This window comes from Bufo gargarizans, chromosome 5 (assembly GCF_014858855.1).
Source record: "Bufo gargarizans isolate SCDJY-AF-19 chromosome 5, ASM1485885v1, whole genome shotgun sequence".
Classification (NCBI taxonomy): Eukaryota; Metazoa; Chordata; class Amphibia; order Anura; family Bufonidae; genus Bufo; species Bufo gargarizans.
In genome coordinates, this window is record NC_058084.1 from 301,747,750 (window position 1) to 301,769,220 (window position 21,471).

The following is a 21,471-nucleotide window of genomic DNA, read 5'->3' on the forward strand; positions in this document are numbered from 1 at the left end:
GGTACATATAATATTATAGTGATGATGACTGGTACATATAATATGATGACTGGCAGATATAATACTATAGTGATGATGACTGGTACATACAATATTATAGTGATGACTGGCACTAATACAGCTAATAGTGATGATGACTGGCACTAATACCACTAATAGTGATGACGACTGGCACATATAATACTATAGTGATGAGGACTGGTATATATAATACTATAGTGATGAGGACTGGTATATATAATACTATAGTGATGAGGACTGGTACATATAATACTATAGTGATGAGGACTGGCACATATAATACTATAGTGATGAGGACTGGCACATATAATATTATAGTGATGAGGACTGGCACATATAATATTATAGTGATGAGGACTGGCACATATAATATTATAGTGATGAGGACTGGTACATATAATGCTATAGTGATGAGGACTGGAACATATAATATTATAGTGATGAGGACTGGCACATATAATACTATAGTGATGAGGACTGGCACATATAATATTATAGTGATGAGGACTGGCACATATAATATTATAGTGATGAGGACTGGCACATATAATATTATAGTGATGAGGACTGGTACATATAATACTATAGTGATGAGGACTGGTACATATAATACTATAGTGATGAGGACTGGCACATATAATACTATAGTGATGAGGACTGGTACATATAATACTATAGTGATGAGGACTGGCACATATAATATTATAGTGATGAGGACTGGCACATATAATATTATAGTGATGAGGACTGGTACATATAATGCTATAGTGATGATGACTGGCACATATAATACTATACTGATGAGGAGAGGTACATATAATACTATAGTGGTGATGACTGGCACTACCATGGTGAGACTGCAAACTTCCACGTGCAGCAGAGGGTGGGTGCTGGAGGAGCTCTGACCTTCGCGTGGCTGCTCCCTCCACACTTCACAGAAAGTCCTTCTCTGAGGGGATCTCTGACAAAGCCCCGCCCCCTCCCACATCAGTGTGTGCTCCTTAACCCCTTGCTCCGCAGTCCGCGCTGCAGCTCCAGTACCGGCAGCACAGTCTCGGAGCTCGGGGAGGGCGCTCAGCTCTGCCTCTCCCCCATTATTAAGCAGCCCCATGGTTGCTTCTCCCTGAGTTACAAGTGATGCTGTGCAGAGGCTGAGGAGGTCCATCTACTGTGCAGGAGGAGGAGTGACAGCACAGTACCACAGCCGGCGCTCTGCCCAGCGGCCACTCACTCAGGAGGCTCACCCCGCGGACACCTCACCCGGCCGGTAAGGACACGAGGACCTCTGCCTTCCTCCTCCGTGCTGTGACTAGGGCTTCTGCTGTAGAAAGTTGCTGCCTGCTTGGCAGGTTATTGAAGGTCACCTCACTCGGAGGGATGCCCGGTGCCCTGCACGGCTGGCGGCAGCGGACTAGCGTGCACCGCCGCGGTCACACTCAGCGGTCTGCGACATATGTGTATGGGTGCTGCTGCTGAGGTGTCGTGTCGTGGGACCCTGCTGTACTAATAGTAACGGCTGACTGCTAGAGGGGGTCTCCAGCCGGGCTGCTTCCACCCAGGGGAACTGGGCACCAGGTATGTCCCCATAGTCACCTTACTGTACCCCCTATGGATGAAGCTAGTGGGAAGAAGTATGCCCCCATAGTCACCTTACTGTACCCCTATGGATGAAGCTAGTGGGAAGAAGTATGCCCCCATAGTCACCTTACTATACCCCTATGGATGAAGCTAGTGGGAAGAAGTATGCCCCCATAGTCACCTTACTGTACCCCTATGGATGAAGCTAGTGGGAAGAAGTATGCCCCCATAGTCACCTTACTATACCCCTATGGATGAAGCTAGTGGGAAGAAGTATGCCCCCATAGTCACCTTACTGTACCCCTATGGATGAAGCTAGTGGGAAGAAGTATGCCCCCATAGTCACCTTACTGTACCCCTATGGATGAAGCTAGTGGGAAGAAGTATGCCCCCATAGTCACCTTACTGTACCCCTATGGATGAAGCTAGTGGGAAGAAGTATGCCCCCATAGTCACCTTACTATACCCCTATGGATGAAGCTAGTGGGAAGAAGTATGCCCCCATAGTGATCTTACTGTACCCCTATGGATGAAGCTAGTGGGAAGAAGTATGCCCCCATAGTGATCTTACTATAGATGAAGTTAATGAGACTAGGTATGACCCCCATATACATGTAGCTATGCCCCCCATAGCCACCTTACTATACCCCCTATGGATGAAGCTAGGGGGACAGGTATGTCCCCACATAGTCACTATACCTGACTATACCCCCTATGGATTAGACTGTTGGGTGGAGTAAGATAATATACTTTAGTAACATTAATGCTGTGATATCATACCTGGTGCTCCTGGGGGTGTATAGATGGGACATTACTGATATCATACCTGGTGCTCCTGGGGGTGTATAGATGGGACAATACTGATATCATACCTGGTGCTCCTGGGGGTGTATAGATGGGACATTATTGATATCATACCTGGTGCTCCTGGGGGTGTATAGATGGGACATTACTGATATACCTGGTGATGCTGGGGGTGTATAGATGAGACATTACTGATATCATACCTGGTGCTGCTGGGGGTGTATAGATGGGACATTATTGATATCATACCTGGTGCTCCTGGGGGTGTATAGATGGGACATTACTGATATACCTGGTGATGCTGGGGGTGTATAGATGGGACATTACTGATATCATACCTGGTGCTGCTGGTGGGGTATAGATGGGACATTACTGATATCATACCTGGTGCTGCTGGAGATGTATAGATGGGACATTTTGGATATCATACCTGGTGCTCCTGGAGGTGTATAGATGGGACATTACTGATATCATACCTGGTGCTCCTGGAGGTGTATAGATGGGACAGTACTGATATAATACCTGGTGCTGCTGGGGGTGTATAGATAGGACATTATGAATATCATACCTGGTGCTCCTGGGGGTGTATAGATGGGACATTACTGATATCATACCTGGTGCTCCTGGGGGTGTATAGATGGGACATTACTGATATCATACCTGGTGCTCCTGGGGGTGTATAGATGGGACATTATGGATATCATACCTGGTGCTCCTGGGGGTGTATAGATAGGACATTATGGGTATCATACCTGGTGCTCCTGGGGGTGTATAGATGGGACATTTTGGATATCATACCTGGTGCTCCTGGGGGTGTATAGATAGGACATTATGGGTATCATACCTGGTGCTCCTGGGGGTGTATAGATAGGACATTATGGATATCATACCTGGTGCTCCTGGGGGTGTATAGATAGGACATTATGGATATCATACCTGGTGCTCCTGGGGGTGTATAGATGGGACATTTTGGATATCATACCTGGTGCTCCTGGGGGTGTATAGATAGGACATTATGGGTATCATACCTGGTGCTCCTGGGGGTGTATAGATAGGACATTATGGATATCATACCTGGTGCTCCTGGGGGTGTATAGATAGGACATTATGGATATCATACCTGGTGCTCCTGGGGGTGTATAGATAGGACATTATGGATATCATACCTGGTGCTCCTGGGGGTGTATAGATGGGACATTACTGATATCATACCTGGTGCTCCTGGGGGTGTATAGATGGGACATTACTGATATCATACCTGGTGCTCCTGGGGGTGTATAGATGGGACATTACTGATATCATACCTGGTGCTCCTGGGTGTGTATAGATGGGACACTATGTATATGATACGATGTCATTTTATATATATATATATATCTATATATATCTCATAGATGTGATCTCTGCTCTTCCGAGTCACGTTGCTTTGCCTATAGATATATATGGTATTAATTAGGGCCTCTAACGTCTCCTCACTTTCATGTTACTTTGCTGTGACTGTAGCCGCCAAGTCATAGTGAAGGGTGTCAGTGGTGACAAAGGTGACGTGCCATCTCCCTATAGAAGAGGCGACATTTGTTAGATCTCTGCAATTACTGGATTTTTAGTTGGAGGCATCCTTTGCTGCTTGTATGACCTCCTTGGAAAGAATAATGGTATTTTGCTTGGAGAAAGGGAAGCAGTCACATAATAGAGTCACAGGCTGAAAGAAGGACAATTCTGCCTGCATGTGGCGTCGAATGTAGCAGAGCCGAGCAGGTATCCGCTCGCCTCTACCTGCCTTTTCGGTGGATACTCCCAGCGCTCGGCTCCCTGCACTAATTCTAGATAATGACATTAATCTGATTTGCACACCTCACTGCACAGACGTCTATGTGAAGGGGGGGGGGAGAAGTCATGTCTGTGCCAGGCGGGTTCCTCTCACAATGCACCGCTCTTTTTTTATTTATTCATGTGAAAAGTGGGACAAATGACAAGAAAGGCAAATGAAAGAGTCAAACCTGTGCCCAGATCTTCTCCAATAGGGAAGCATTAAAGGGGCTGTCTCCCTTCAACAAGTGGCGTCTATCTACTACAAGGCACTTACTAATGTATTGTGGTCGTCCATATTGCCTCCTTCGCTGGCTGGATTCATTTTTTCTTCACATTATACACTGGGGTGACGACCACCCTGCAGTCCAGCTTTGGTGGTCGTGCTTGCACACTGACTGTGGGAGCTCACATAGTGACGCATGCGCAGCAGCGATGGCCATAAACTCTGGCTACAAGCAGAGTATAATGACTCTATAGACAATCCCAGCCCCTTAGTAAGTGTCTTGTAGTAACTTTCTCTACATGATAAATGGCACAGAAAGGGCTCTGCAAACACTAACTATTGATTGAAGTGAAATGGGATCCATACTGTTGTAGGGCAATGCTATTACAGCAGCACTGGGACTCGCTGCTTACTGTTTTCTTCTGCCGTCTTCAGTTGTCCTTTAAGGAACGGGCACGCTTCCTTGTCTCCCGGGAATGCCCTGTCCCTCTGGGTTCTGCAGGAAAACCAATTTGGAGCCATCAGCTCAGTCAAATACGTCCACGGCTGAGAAGAAATTGACATATGCAGTATTTTCCCTCATCACAGTCGCAGGATTCACGCCGGTCAGAGCAATTTGCTGGCTCCAGATATTTCGCATTGGGCATACCTTGTATTGTGGCAGCGAGAAAAGAGGATTAGGGGGGAATTAACGAAAAAATAGTAATTAAGAAGTTAGTGGAAGTGGATTTCTGACGGAAAGTGACTGTGGGCCCTCCCGCTCGGCTCCTGTGGGACCGAACTAATGTTCCAGTCTGATTTCTCTTTGAAGCAAATGCCTATTCCCCGGGGAAATGTGATTCTCCTCTCTCCGCTCCCAGTCTCTTCCCATCAAAGGAGACCCTCTCATTTATTTGACTGCCTTGGATGTGGGTTACTTCTAATTAAGCCAGGACATGAGGTTTTCAGCAGACTGCGCTTGCACAGTATTCAGAAGTTACCGCAATTATGTATTAGCTTATTGTGCGCTTCCCTGGCTGCTAGGCGTCCATTCACACTGCACGCAGGACCCCCAGACAAGACCATGAGAGAGCATCACACGCCAAATTTGGACGCTTTCTCTTTCTTTTTTTTAGCGTTTTTATTCTCTCTCAGTTGGCTCTACTGGCGGGCGGCCAAATGAGTCAAATAGAGAGCTTTCAGAAATGAAACAGCGAGCGCTCGAGATGCCATTAGTTTTCCATTTCCTTGCACTCTTCGAGGGAAAGCATGTGGCCATATTAGAATTAGGCAGAAAGTTCTGCATGGAGAATCAATATTCCCGCTGATGAAATGCAGAACTTGCCTTGCTATTGAACGGCAAGTGTAGCCTCTGAAATGTGCTCCGGCGCAGATAAAATTCAGGGAGGGAGGGGGGGGGGGGGGGTCGCTTCATTTACTTCTCGCCTAGTCATGAGGCTACTATATTCTAGCAGGTTTACAATAGGTCGATGCAGGATGTGTCACATTATCACATTTCTGATGTAGAATAGGAAGGAGCTGACATCCAGTATGTGCCACTTGTCCAGGCAGGCCAACCATTATCTTCTGAAGATAAGGGCTCCTTCTTTGAGCTTCAGAGTGAAGTCTAGTGGATTTATAGCTCAGGTGGCATTGGGGGGCATCCAGATGCTGCACCTTCTCCTGCCCTCTTACATGAGCTCTGGAGCTTTCCCGTTGGATGTATGTTCTCTGGTCAGGGGCTCAGGAAATATATTCCAGGGTAGGAGCTGCTAACAAGGAAACTTCTTTCTGAAGCTGAGCTCAAAGGGCCAGGGCATGACTAATTCACTCTGCATGAGGTGGCTTGCTCATCACACAAGATCAGGGCTGGTGGCTTCTGTGACAAGCTCAGAGCGTGCACTTAAATCCGCTCAAGCTCGCCAATTCTGTTATCTGGGTGTAATGTTTGCAGCTGGTTGGCAGCACGCGGGCTTCTCCAGCAGCTTGTTATGTGGTGCAGTAGATGCTTTGGCTCAGAAGAAGGTGACATTATTCTCTGTGATATTTAGTAAGAAACGCTCGCATGTTTCAAGGTGAAAGTAGAGGTGAGCGTGAAACAGTCCCCTTCTTCCTGCACAATGACTGCGGAGACTGATTAATCATGATGATGGTGGTGGATCCGTTCCTAGGAGCTGGTGAAAAGAAAGGGCTGGCATTTCAGCCTCATCTGGAGTCGAGCTGATGGAGAGTAGTCATTTGAGGTTAGGATGTAGCTCTCTTCTAGATTTCTTGTAACGGTGCCCGGGTGAGAGCAATCTTCATTACTTTAGAACCAATTTGATGTAAAGTGGTCAGCCTAACATAAAGGAGGCCATTTCCATTCTGCTGGTCAGTCTGGGAATGTTTCTCGATAGAGTAAATCAATGCGCTGTGTGCTCTCGTATTCTGCAGAATTGTATTATTTCAGTACACAGACAGCAGCGGGCGTGGATTCTACTTACATTGTACTCCATGGCCGTTAATGTTGCAATATGTTCATTAAAAGGTTAACGAATGAAAGAAAAAGAGAATACATTTTAGGGAGAAATTTGCCCCTGGAGTTTTGGCGCAGACACCAAGCCATGGTTCCAGCGGCCGCCGCATGGAGTCTGCCTCCCATTGTTTTCATTGGAAGGCCGCGCTGGAGGTTTAAAGCCGGGACGGCGGGCTGCCAGTGCTTGAAGCTGTGGCAGATGTCCGATGGCAGCCTAGCTCCATTCAGTGGCGCTAAGCCACGATAACATCCACGGCACCTAAAGTGAACACCTGTGGCAGAAACGGGGGTGTACGTGGCCCCAGGTCTGGCTCAAGAATCTCCTCCAATCAGGAATCCATGTTCTGCTTGTTGCCCTAATGTCTGTCACGACCATGGTCATGGTCGTGACTCCTGAACCGCAGGCTGTTGCCTGCGGTTTGGTTGTTTCAACCACAGGTGAGGGCCGCTACTATGTTGCCTCACTTGTGGTTGCCGCGGGCAACAAGTTGTTATTTTGTATGTTGCAGCATAGCAGCCTGAGCTGGTGCTAGGCAGCTTGCTGCAATGTGCATGCGGTTGCACCTGGCAACCTGTCTTTGTTAGGTGTGTGTTTAGTATGTCTGGTGTGCACAGGGTTTTAGTTATGTGTGCACTTTCCCCTTTAAGTGGCTTCCATCCCTTGCCTGGTGTAGGAAGGGTTAACTCCCTCTTTGTGTGAACACTGGGTGTGTCTGTGTGTGGGTGTGGCTACATGGGCTATTTAGCCTCAGTTGAGAGCAGAGGTCTGAGGGGTACTCCAGGCATGTTGCTGGAGTCATCCTCCTGGTTTGGATACCATCTGCCAGTCAGCGCCACCCTTGTGGTCATAAATGTTATATGTGATGTTTAGTTGTTTTCCTTTTCATATTTTATGCACCTATGGATCTGGGTTCCTGTGTGTGTGCTGTGTCCGTTTATGTTTGGGTGTGGACACTGGCTTGTATTGCACGGGATCCAGTCAGTGTGTCTGTGGCAGGTAGGTGTGGAAGTGCTTTTCATCTTCCTGCCATATCCATAGGCTGTTTATGTTCTTATCCCCTTGCAGCTTGGCTAGTGAGACTCCTGTTCTTCCGTGCCTAGGAGGAACAGGTCGTCTTACCCTGCTCCTTGTTCCAGGGCAATCCTGAGGGCTAGCAAGGACCCCAAGGTTTCCGGTGTATCAGGGTTGGCTCATATGGTTAGGAGTCAGGGTCAGGTTAGGGACGCAATAGGAGGTGACCTGCTCCCTAATTCTGTTGTCCTAGCCGAGCAGCCAATAACATCTTCTGGCATTGCACGGCTGAGGGTCTTCCCCATCCTCAACCGTAACAATGCCCCTTTTAATACTTGCGCACCAGTATTAGACCATGCTTGTGGTAGGATAGGCTTTCAGAAGGCTTGATTGAACAACTGCCAAGGACCCTCTGGAGTACCGCAGGCCCTCAATACACATTACTTTGCATGCTGGATCACACATTGGGTGCTGTTATATGGTATTCTGCGTCTCTAGCATGAGATCTGGAGCAGCTCCTCCTGTGAAGGGCCCGGGCATATGTACATTACAATACAAGGATGGACTATTCATTTCAGTGACTCCTTGGTGTCCTTCAGTGCAGGGCCGGTTCTAGGTGAAATGAGGCTCTGGGGTTCTTGATGACTTTTACAGAAGAAACTGTATATTGTGTGGCAATATACACATATAGGATATAGTGTATCCTATATGTGTATAACAAACATATTTCATATGAAAACTTACAATTACTTGGCTTGGCCCTTGGGGATCTCGGACACCACTTCAACACTTTGGCCGGGGGCTCGGCGGAGCTGATGTGTTTTATCCTAATGAGAAAGATTTCATAATAAGGATTTGGAGAAGGGGCAGAGGAATAGCAGAGCAGAGAGAGGCTGGTGTTGCTACTAGGGGGCTCATACCATGAGGGAGTAATAAAGCCCACCATAATCCCCCCCCCCCCCATTAGTAATAATTCTCCTTATAATGTGACAGTGCAAAAAATGCCCCCAGTTGAGCTAATGTCCCCATAGTGCCCCATAATGTGCCAGTATAAAATACTCTTATATAGTGCCCCCAGTAAATGCCCCATAGTGCTCCTCTGCCCTCTTCTGCCTAGTGCCCCCCATAATGTACCAGTATAAAATGTCCCATATATAGTGCCCCAGTAGATGCCCTCAGTGTCCTGCATAATTTGTAAGTATAAAATACCCCTTCTCAGTGCCCCTGTAGATTACCCCATAGTACCCACCATAATGTGTCCCAGTATAAAATTCCCCTATACAGAGCCCCCCATATAAAATAACCGTTCTTTGTGGCCTCAGTAGATGCCCCTATAGTGCCCACCAATAATGTGCCAGTAAGAAGTGACCCCATAGTTGTCCCCCAATAATGTGCCAGTAGCCAGAGCCCCCCTATATCATGTGCCAGTAGCCAAAGCCTCCCCTATATCATGTGCCAGTAGCCAGAGCCCCCCCTATATCATGTGCCAGTAGCCAGAGCCCCCCTATATCATGTGCTAGTAGCCAGAGCCCTCCCTATCATGTGCCAGTAGCCTGATCCTCCCCATCAACATGTGCCAGTAGCCATAGGCCCCCCTATCATGTGCCAGTAGCCTGATCCTCGCCATCAACATGTGCCAGTAACCATAGGCCCCCCTATCATGTGCCAGTAGCCTGAACCCTCCCATCATGTGCCAGTAGCCATAGGCCACCCCATCAATATGTGCCAGTAGCCTGAACCACCCCATCAACATGTGCCAGTAGCCATAGGGCCCCCCTATCATGTGCCATTAGCCAGAGCCCCCCTTATCATGTGCCAGTAGCCAGAGCCCCCCTTATCATGTGCCAATAGCCAGAGCCCCCCCTATCATGTGCCTGTAGCCATAGCCCCCCTATCATGTGTCAGTAGCCTGAGCCCCCTCATCAACATGTGCCAGTAGCCATAGGGCCCCCTGTAAATAAAGCCAGTGTCACCCAGTGTGATGATCATATGATCAGGTGTCCCGGCACGGAGTATGTGATGGCCTGTGGCTTTCCATTTCACTAGTAAAAGGATCTGTTCCGATAATGAGAGTATATTGGGGTTCATGCAGTTTCCTAAAATGTAAGTGAAACCTACAAATTAACATCCTTTCATCGGTATCATTTTTGTTGTATCCAATATCCTTCTCCATGGAAGATTTGTCTTTGCTCCTCCAAAGGGGTTTATTTCAATTTTTTCCAAAAGTGTAGCGATGAGAAAACAGCCTACTCACACCTAAGGCTTCCGTCACATCTCCCCTAGGCATCGCGTCATAGACCAATGCAATACAAGACAAATCCAGATCTGTCAAATGAATGAAGGCAACGCCTCCCGACTGACCATAATGGGGCTCCGTCAGTGTCCATCATCTGATCAGACTAAATAGTACATTTTCTATGGAAGATACAGTGGTGGCTCCTAATGGAGAGTCCAATGTAGATGTGAAGGACACCTCATCCTACAGCTCCTTGGTATATGTTCTATAGGAGCATTCCTCATCTATGTACAGGATATAGAAAATCTCCAGCACTTTATTAGTATCTTTAAAGGGAACCTGTCACCTCCCAAAACCATCCCAAGCCGCCAGCAGTACCTGCGTGTAGCCAGCAGTGCTTTTCTGATGATGCCTTTCTTCCTGAAGGTAGATGCAGCAAAAGTACTGAAAACGTTGTTTTAACCCCTGCCGGCATTCTTCTCCACACAAGCTTTAAGTCATGGGGACAGCAGCCTCCTTGCTTCACGTCACAGTAACCACGCCCCCTTCCCTGCCCCTTGGCTGTGACTGGCAGTTCAGCTGGCTTTGCCGAACTCTCTGCATAAGCGCTGTCAGTCACAGCAAAGGGGCAGGGAAGGGGGCGGAGTTACTGTGACGTGAAGCAAGGAGGCCGCTGTCCCCATGACTTAAAGCTTGTGTGGAGAAGAGTGCCGGCAGGGGATAAAACAACGTTTTCAGTACTTTTGCTGGATCTGACTTCAGGAAGAAGGGCATCATCAGAAACGCACTGCTGGCTACACGCAGGTACTGCTGGCGGCTTGGGATGGTTTTGGGAGGTGACAGGTTCCCTTTAATAGCAAAATCCCCTCTTATTGATACGGCCCTCAGCATCTAATAGACCCCATTCTAGTCTCCCACTTTAATGTCCCCTTGACACTGGCTCATGGGACGTCCTTTACTTACCTGGAAACCAAGTGACAAGTAAATGATATTACCTACAGTCCCAATGGAACATAAACATAAGAGAGCCATCTGAATGGATCCAGCAGCAAATTAAAATGTGCACGATCCTCACAATATCTCCAGTTTTCTTCCACAGGCGAGCTACGGGGAGCTTGGGTTAAACTTTAAGCAATAACAGCAGGCCATGATGCCATGCATGGATCCTTATCTCAGCAACCTCTCATGCTGCCTACTGGCTTTACATTTTATTTTTTTGTGTGTTATTCGTCTAAAAAAAATATATATATTTTTAATAGATTCTTCCTCAGACAAAGAACACCCACACTAAAATCGGTACCTTTCCCACCAGCCTGTGGAGATCATAGTCCTCTTCGATTCTGTATTACATCCACGTGCTGCCGGCTACATGGAAACTGAAAGTCTACATACAATATTAAACATCATCTGATTTTTGACACCCATCAAGTTGTAGGTGTCAGCTTTACCTATTATGAAAGCTGTGCTATGTGTAATAATGGTCTACTACCAGCGGCTGCTCCAGGAATTGATATTTAGGTGGAAGAGGTCATTAATCATTTTTTTCTTTTTTTTTTTTACATCTCATGCATTTAGTAAAACATTTGATTGCATTTCTATCAATGGCATACAAATAATAATTATGTCTCTTGACATTTTTTATTTGAAATGGATACAAAATGCTCTATATTCACAGAAATGGCTCTTAATATATGTAAATTTAGTACTAGTGGCATACTTATTACAAAATCAATCACTGAGGTCTAGGACATAGAGCATCGCTTTATCATACGGTATGCATCAAATCAGTGTTCAAGCAAGTGTGACAGGTATGCGTTAGCGTTTCCTTTACACATAGATATGTCTGTATGTGGCTGCACCTGAGGGGTTAACTGCTGCTGCTGATCGCAGCTCCCTGTCAGAGGCAGGGTGCCGGCTATGTGATTCTGCGCTGAAACACCGGCCTCCTGTATTAGACGTTAATTATCATTGGTGGCGCAGTGCGCCCTCTCCAGTATCAAAAAGATTGGTGGCGCAGCACATCATCCCCCATCCCCAGTATTAAAATCATTGGTGGTGCAGTGTGTCCCCCCCACCCCTCAGTATTAAACTCATTGGTGGCAGTGGCCAAAGGGTCCCCTCCCCGCCTCTTCATTGGTGGTGCAGTGGCAGCTTCTGATCGGAGCCCCAGCGGTGTAATCCTCGGGCTATGATCGGTTTCCATGGTGGCCAAGACTCTACTGAAGCCCTGGCTGCCATGGTAATCTCCCTGCTGCTGTGTGCACTATGCACAGGGCTGCAGGGAGAGTGTGAAGTCCTGTTCACCCTAATAGAGCTCTATCAGGGTTAATAGGACAAGGGATTAAAAGATCCCAGGTTCTAGCCCCTAAGGAGGGGATATAGTTATTAAATAAAAAGTTTTAAAAAAAAGTAAAAAAAAAAACACCTAAATATTAAGTATAAAATCACCCCCTTTCCCAATTTTACATATAAAATATATAAACAATAAATAAATAAATAAACATATCACATATTGCCACGTCCGAAAAGTCCAAACTATTAATATATATATATATATATATATATATATATATATATATATAAAAATATCCTATGTGGTGAACGCAGTAACAGAATAATTTTTTTTTCAAAAAAAAAAATTGCACAGAATATCGGTATAAGTTATTGGCTATCGGCTCTAAAAAATCTATATCGGTTGATCCCTAATGTACATGGCAATAAATTGTAGCAGAGTGTGTAGTTTATTAGTCTCCTACACCCTCTGTTAAGTAACAATGTGCACTTAGGTTCAAAGTTTTCCTAAACTTTGGACCAAATTCTGCTTCGCTCATCACTACTAGATACCTCTCATGAATAAGGCACACATTTTCTTGAATAAATCAGACCCTTTTTTCTAAATCTAGAGAACTCCTTTAAATAAACTTTTGAGTTTGAGAATATTTTGAGAGTAAATTTGCACCCAGTGGTGTATGCAGGATTTCATGAAGGGTTAAGGGCCTCTACAGCCGATAAATACACATATACTGTATACACACAGGCACAACTCATTCACAACGATGGGCGCATGCACACACGTGTGCCCATATTGCTCCCTTTCTACGTTTCCATATTAGTTGGCGAACAGTTGATACCAGAATTAATATTTCTCATTGTTAGGCTAGGGCCACATGGCAGCTTGGGGTCACCTAAACAGATGTTGCGCTCCCGATTGCACCTAATGATATTGACTATGGTTCCATAGAAATCCACCACACAGGGCCACAGTCAGTCATTGTAGTTAGGGATCCACTGCGTGTTCCCTCAGCAGCACAGGGGGAAAGGAAGCAGTGTCTCCCCCTGTGCTGCCGCTAATGAGAGGAAGGAGGACAAGAGAAGGGGAGGGGCTATGGCCACTGCACCACCAATGAAGATAACTCATTCATTAATTCATATACAGAAGGCGGGAGCTGTCTGCAGAATCACATAGCCGGCTACCGACCAATGATTAATACTGGGGGTCTTGGAGGGGTGCACTGCGCCACCAATGAAGAGAAATCTCTCATTATGAGCGGTAGCTGCGATCTGCGGTAGTTAACCCCTCAGGTGCTGCGGATTGCAGCTACCGCCCATAGAGGTTGGGAGCCGGCTATGTGATTCTGCAGCCAGCTCCCGCCTCCTGTATATGAATTAATGAGAAATTTCTCTTCATTGGTGGCGCAGTGCGCCCCCCCAGTATTAATCATTGGTGGCGCAGTGCACCGCCCAAGCCCCCCAGTATTAATCATTGGAGGCGCAGTGCGCCCCCCACCCCAGTATTAAAAGCATTGGTGGCGCAGTGCGCCCCCCAGTATTAATCATTGGTGGCAGTGGCCACAGGGTCTCCTCCTCCTCCGATCGGAGCCCCAGCAGTGTAATCCTGGGGCTCCGATTGGTTACCATGGCAGCCAGGACGCTATTGAAGCCCTGGCTGCCATGGTAAGCTCTATGCTGCTGTGTGCACAAAGCACCGAGCAGCAGGGACAGTGTGGGCTCCTATTCACCCTCATAGAGATCTATCAAGGTGTTCTTCTAGTCCCTAAGGGGGCTAAAAGTTAGTTAAAAAAACAAAACAAAAAAAAACACCAAAATATTAAGTATAAATGAAAAAGAAAGATTTACAAAAAAAAAAATAACTACACGTTAACAATAAACGTATTAATTTACAGCAGATTCTTTCAGGATGGGTCATCAATACCTGATTGATGGGGGTCTGGTTCTTGGGACCCCTGTCGTTCAGCTGTTGGAAGGCGCCATGTTATCCTGCTGAGGGCTGTGGCCTCACATGGACTTTGAAGTGAATGGTATTTGGCGTCAGTACCAAGCAGAGCCGCTATACAATGCGCAGTGCTGTGTTTATATACTATGAAGAGGCCACCCTACAGCCCCTATAAACTGCTTATTGCGGGGCGCTTGGCATCAGACTCCCACCGATCAAATGTCAATGGTTTAATTTAACAAACATATTCCTGACACTGAACAGACCAAGAAGAAATGCAAAGTATGCATCCAGTAGATGAACGTCACAAAGCATGGTAGGCATACAGTAAAAATGTAAGTGTGTAAATGTGAGCAAAACCGCTCTCTTCTGATAAGAAATCCTGCTAATATTTACATACGGCAAGACCACCTAAGGAAATGTTTCTACAAGGCTGCTAGCAGAGAATTAATCTTCCGGACACCATGTTATGTTTAAGCAGAGCTACGTTTCAGGCTTTTCATCCAGATTGTACAGCTTATTCTTTCTTTTTATTGCTGCCAGGCTTTATTCCAGACCCCAATTTAATACAAATATAACAGTTTACACAATCAGAAAAAACACTGGAGAAGCAGCTAATAACAAAGGCAGGCGGCGGTGCTCCTTGACATTGCCTATACATCCAGGTCTTTGTGAAGGCCACGGCTGATATACTGTTCAATGCTGGAAGTAGTAGTCAGGTGCACACGTGTAGTGAATATGTATGGTTAGGACGCAAGCATTCCTGGCTATATGCTTTCTGTGTGGTTTCAGCCCATATTCACTGTTCCTTATGATTAGAAACAGTCTAGTAATTCGATTTTGGACAGGTAGCACAAACTACCAAGTCTAGCAGAGAACATTTTTTCACTTCAGCTCAGTTACATCCATACATTCTAAGCTCTTTCATTATGGGCAGCAGTGTCTGTGACCTCAGTCAGACCACCAGTCCAGAACTTGCTCTCCTGTGTAGGCAGAATGAAAGTCTCCTCACATATCTTGTATTCAGGGCTAATGGGACTTAAAAAAAAAAAAAAGACTTTAGTGGTCTTTTAGGTTTGTTAGGGTTAGGTTTAAATCAAGGGTTGTTGGGGTGGTGGACATTTTGGGTATTGCTTATGGGTTGGCTGGATTTTTCAGACACAACCCTCCTCTCTGTTCTCGGACACCTCTCCTCCAGACCAGGCTCTACCCCTCTTGTTCCTTTAGAGTCCTCCTATACATAGAGTGCATGACTTCTCCAGGGATCAGGAGTGCTGTTATTTAAAAGATCCCTACAATTATTATCTGCAGACTTACTTACAATCCCTCCTGTGACAGAGGTTAGAACATCTTAGAGACTTGCATCACGTAAGGTTATCTGACAGCCTCTCGCTTTTCACTTTGCAGTGTTGTTGTTTGTATGACCACACCTCTTGTTTCAGGTGTAGCTTTTGGTCATTCCTGTTCCTCTATTAAGTCTGGAATCACACCTCTTACCATGCGGTTGATATTATCTGCCTGGAGTTGGTGTGTTGTCCTCTTCTGAGTTACTGCTCATCCATTTTCTATTGAAGATAAGTGCACTCCCCTTTGTATTTGGTTTCCCCTTTTGCTCATTGTTTTCTAGGCCTCAGGAAGACGTTGGTTCGTTCATCTGGGAAGGAACCAGTGGTCTGAAACCCTGTCACTACTCCTAGGGATTTTTAGGGTATCTAGGGCCTAGGTATCTGGTGTATGAATAGTCCCACACCTTCAGGGTCTATTCATACTGACAGGAGTCAGGGCTAGGTTTAGGGTTTCCTAGGTGGTGACCTTTTCCTTTCCCTAGCCGTGAGGCTTAGTTTCGGGTCATTTTCCTTCTGTTGTCATTCTGGTGTTCCTCCCCTCGCCATACATTGTGACACTTACATACAAAATCCCTTACTCACACTACCTGTCAGTACTATCTGTGTGTGCTGTATTCAAGTTGTCCGTTGTATTCAAGTTGTCCACTGTATTCTAAGCTTACTGCTTGTAGGAGCCAATGGGGAAAACCTATCAGAAGCAGGAGGCAGTGGAAGAAGCAGCCTCTTATAGGAATATACAGAACTTCCTGGATACATCACTTTCAGATGGTATCAAATGGCAGTGTACATGAGGGCAGTTTTGCAAACCTCTTATCATCCTGGCCTCATACTGCTTTTCCCTGCTTCCTGCTTGTGATTGATGTCTCCCTGTCATGTGAGAGTAGTAAGAAGAAGAAGCATCTCTTGGAATACAATGGAGGCTTTGCAGTTTAGAGGGGAAATGTTCTGAGTTGCTGATCTCTATAACCTGGTGCCCATAAATAGGATTCATAGTAAGGGCAGTTTGATGAGCCACCACCCCCTTTGCCTCTGGAAAGCTAGAGGCATAATAGGAATTGCAGGCTGCAGTAGGGGAACCAATATGGAAGACAGACCATGTATGTTGGCTCAACTAGTAGAAGTATACACAAGACATGCACATGAGCCTCACTCCTTCATAATAGCCTGCACAATGTAGTCAGAAACATATTGCTGGAGTGCTTGTTTCCTTTTTGCACTCACTGCCTGCATTGGTATATACCCACAAACAGGCTGTGAAGAAAGAGACAAAGTATTATTTTAAATGTGAGTGGGAATTCCTGAGGGTTTTCTGCACTTCTTTGTTTACTCCCTGGAGTTTTACACCTGACTTGACAGGTGATGAGCAAACTAGAAAGCTAGTGAAACCTGCACGCCTTAACGGTCGCTTGATGGAAAAAAATTAGCAGAACAATATTTCATTTTTTTTTCTTAGTACTGAATCTCTCTATATTTTGTTTCCTATCTGTACGTACCACCACTTATATTACCAGGCTTACACAATTTAGTGACCTTTTGAGGGAGATTTATCAAGACTGGTATTTTCTATGCAGTTTTTTTTTATTTATTTTTTATCCCCTGCGCCAACAAAGGATGCACTTAGGGGTTGTCCTGGTTCAGACCTCAGATGCTCATGTCAGAGGCGCTGAGTGGAGGAAGAAGGGCGCATGTCCAGTTTCAACTCTGAACCCGGACAGTCCCTTTAATGAAGTGCATCCTCCGGCAGGCTGAGCAAAAGTCTATGCCAGTTGATTGGTGACATAGATTTCAGTCGTCATTAACGCCTGAAAACTGGTTTAAATGAAGATAAAAATTCCTGGGCCAATGGCTCCGCCCACATCATGATCGCCTTTTTTGGGAATGGACGAGAGTGGTTATTAAACGCCATTTGCACAACATTTTTTGCACAAATGGCATCTAAATACTTTTTATGCCAGCTTTATGGCCTATGGGAATGATAACGCTCCCACTTTGATGGGTGCCTTGGTAGAGTGCAGGCAGCGCTGACGAGCAGCAGGCATCATTCTCTGTAGAGCTATATGTTTATGGTAAATGAGAACTGCTGATCCATGTCTAAGTAAGGACTCACAACACACATGAGGTATCCAGTATTTACAGGTCTTTTTTTGTGGACTGAATATCAGATGCATTTTTATAAAGTGGGATAAGAATGTATGAATCTTTTACTGTAAGTTGGCGCATATAATAATTGGAGAATTGCAATCCCTTGTCCAAAAGCTGTATAGCTTATTGAAGATTGGGATGAGTACTGCAATAGGGTCAATCGCAGCCCAGCGATGCAATACGTTTCCGTAGGACTTTTTGTTTAAGCATATTTTTGATCCAGAGCACTATATCAGCGCAGCCTGTCTATTGTAGTCTATTCGGTCCCTGCCACCCGCACCATTAATCCTGAAACTGAACAGAGCTCCAGATCACCGCAGGAGCCCAGCACTGACTGAAGTCGGGCTCCCACTGTAAGGCTACTTTCACACTTGCGGCAGAGTGATCCGGCAGTTCCGTCGCTGGAACTGGCTGCCGGATCAGGCAATCTGCATGTAAACGGACAGCATTTGTAGACGGATCCGGATGCAGATCCGTCTCACAAATGCATTGCAAGAACGGATCCGTCTCTCTGTTTGTCATACGGACAAACGGATCAGTTTCTATTTTTTTTCACATTTTTACCGGTCTGCGCATTTTTACTGGATCCGGCACTAATACATTTCAATGTAAATTAATGCCATTCCGGCAACTGATCCGGAATTTTGGACGGAGAGAATACCGCAGGTATTTCCTCCTTTCAAAAAGCCGTTCAGTGACTGAACTGAAGATATCCTGATGCATCCTGAACGGATTTCTCCCTATTCAGATACATGGGGAGGAAACCGATCAGTTATTTTCCGGTATTGAGCCCCTATGACGGAACTCAGTGTCAGGAAAGAGAAACGGTAGTGTGAAAGTACCCTAAGGATGCAGCTTCCCGCCATTTCTCCTGCTGCGGCCCCTGGACTCTGTGCTCCTGGCATGTAATGTCCTCCATCGTCCCACAGTGACAGCAGCAGCCTGGTCCTGGAGTGTCGGGTCCAGGCCCTGCATCGGTTGCTCAGTGAAAGGACTCAGTAACATCCTACCTGATAGGAGCAAGTAAGAAACGTCAGACAGGACCACTCTGGTGTCACTGTTGGAGGGACACTAGTCATCACTGTTAGGGGGACACTGGCTGTCACCGTTGGGGGAGCACTCTGCTGTCACCGTTGGGGGAGCACTCTGCTGTCACCGTTGGGGGAGCACTCTGCTGTCACCGTTGGGGGAGCACTCTGCTGTCACCGTAGGAGGACAATAGAGGAAATAGTGTCAGAAAACCCATGGGTGCGCAGCGCACTTTTACTCTTGATTGATGGGTAGTAAATGTTATATATAGACATGATGTGGCATTAGTCGTCAGCCATGCTGGAAGTACATTATGGTCAGGGCTGTCTTCAGTATGCCATAGCCTTTGCTGAGGCACCACCGCATATCTTTATTCTTGTACCTTTCCTTTTGGTCTTAGTTCTGTTTGTTAAAAACTTCAGTAAAAATGTAGCAGACATATTGATTGTAAAACACATTGAACTCTAAATAGCTAGTCGGGTAATTTTTAGTATTTCCAGTGTATGGGAATTCTGTAGGTACTATTGGTAGAAACACAGCAACAACTGTTAAACCTTTTTGAATCATTAGTTAATTTGAGGTCATTTCATCATTTATGTAACTTCTTGGTTTCAGTAAACAAGTTGGTGCCAAAATGAAGAGTCAGTTTGCAAATGAAAGTAGTGAAGATGGAGGCAGGTTGCCATGGAGAACAAGGAGTGACAGCACCGTTGTCTACCAGTTTCCTTGTCTTCCAAGTCAGTCCTTTACTTAGTCACAGTCAAATCAGTGCCAGCTAAACAAATAAGAGAAGGCCTCCAGAAGGCTTGTCATTATACAGTGGGCACTACTGAATAATGCATGCATGCCAGGCCTGCTTACTGAGCTCCATGCGCTCTCTGTAATCTAGTATATCATAGAAACACCAGGCGCTGGAAATTGCTTTTATGCTTTAGAGTTTAGACTGTCATTGGGCCAATTTACTAATCCTGAGAGCAATTTGTAGAAATAATCAGTCGGCACCCTGGAAGGTGGTGCTCGTATCCTGGGTCGCAGGCCCATACATCCCAGTAGAAGAAGTTGATCAGCACTCACTTGTTAATGCTAATAAATCTTCACTTTATTGCCATAAACAAAGTACAGCCAAATGTGACGCGTTTCGGCTAAACAGCCTTTTTCAAGCAAGTGATTTATTAGCATCACAAAGTGGGCGATGATCCACTTATCTCCATATTTTGAGATACAAACCAACAGAAAAAATGGCGTGGTGTTACACAGGCACGAAGTGCTCAACCCCATATGCACTGTGGCCCGTTGTTACTGGCGATCTCAACCAAAAATGCATACAGTGGAGGATGCCTGCAGCGGACCACAAGTACCACAATAGACATCTTACACAAGATAGCAATTATGTGGATGTGAAAATCAATATAACACTATATATTTGCAATATAACACAACAATATTTGCAAAGACAGGTGCACTTTGCGGTCTTACTAAACCCTCAAACTGATGTTAAAATTGAGAGATTAGCCAAACATATCCTACTATGGAGGACATGTCTGAGCCCGAGCACCGAGCCAAGGTTTCTCAAGTAGCTCGGGTCCTAACACTCACCTACCTGAGCCGTGTGGTCCGACTCACAGACAACTCACCAGTTACCTCCAGCATGTAGCCATGCTAGCTATGGGAGGAGGGAGGAATCTGCGAGTCCCACTCAAGGCTGTCTAATATGGCCCAGGCTTCACAGGTGCACCTAAATGTAGCCTGTAGATGGAAAACAGGAACATTTAAAGGGATTCTGTCAGCAAGATTTTTGATATGGAGCTGTTCATATCATCCTATCAGTCTCCATTATCTAATTAAAAATATACAAGTTTTGCCCCCACCTGTCCTGCGCCCTAAATCCAGTGGTCAGTGCCCGCGAGCGAAGTGCACAGACAGCTGGTGCATGCGCGCTTCGTTCGCTGAAGCTACTGGCAGCACACCACACGAGCGCTGACCAGTGGATTTAGGGCGCATCTGCGAGATTACGGCGCACCATTGGCGATGAGAGTAGTGCATAATTAGCAGTGGGGAGGCGCTGGGCTACGAGATAAGGGGCGCGGCTGGGCACAAATGGCCAGAAGGACAGCCCCTTGGACACGTTAGTAAGGTAATTAGCATATTAATAAAACCAATTTTTATCAAAAATGAAAGGACAGGTGGGGTAAAACTAGTATATTTTTAATTAGATAATGGAGACTCAGAGGATGATATGAACAGCTCCATATTGAAAATCTTGCTGACAGAATCCCTTTAAATTGGAGTTAATACACCTCCAGGCATCTCTATATACAAACCAGCAGGAAGTGCTCAAACCCATATGCAGTTGAGCATATATATACAGGGGAGCAAATCCTACACTTGTGGCCCGTTGCTAATGGCGATCCCCAGCAAAAATGCATACAGTGGAAGATGCCCGCAGCGGACCACAAGTCCTCAGACATGTCCTCCACAGTAGGATATGTTAGCTAATCTCTCAATTTTAACATCAGTATGCGGTTTAGTAAGACCGCAGA

At 45.9% G+C, this 21,471-nt stretch overlaps 1 protein-coding gene across 2 annotated transcripts in view; it reads left to right on the forward strand.

The window, feature by feature from the left end:
* Positions 1–1,173: 1,173 nt before the first annotated feature.
* LOC122938642 (cadherin-6-like) overlaps positions 1,174–21,471 on the forward strand; it is a 361,198-nt gene continuing 340,900 nt past the window's right edge. Inside the window, exon 1 of one of the 2 annotated variants that reach the window (XM_044294304.1) lies at positions 1,174–1,288. The gene's annotated coding sequence lies outside the window, so the exon portion shown is untranslated. Of the gene's footprint in view, positions 1,289–1,486; positions 1,597–21,471 lie in introns of those variants that run through there. The other variant, XM_044294305.1, reaches the window with a different exon arrangement.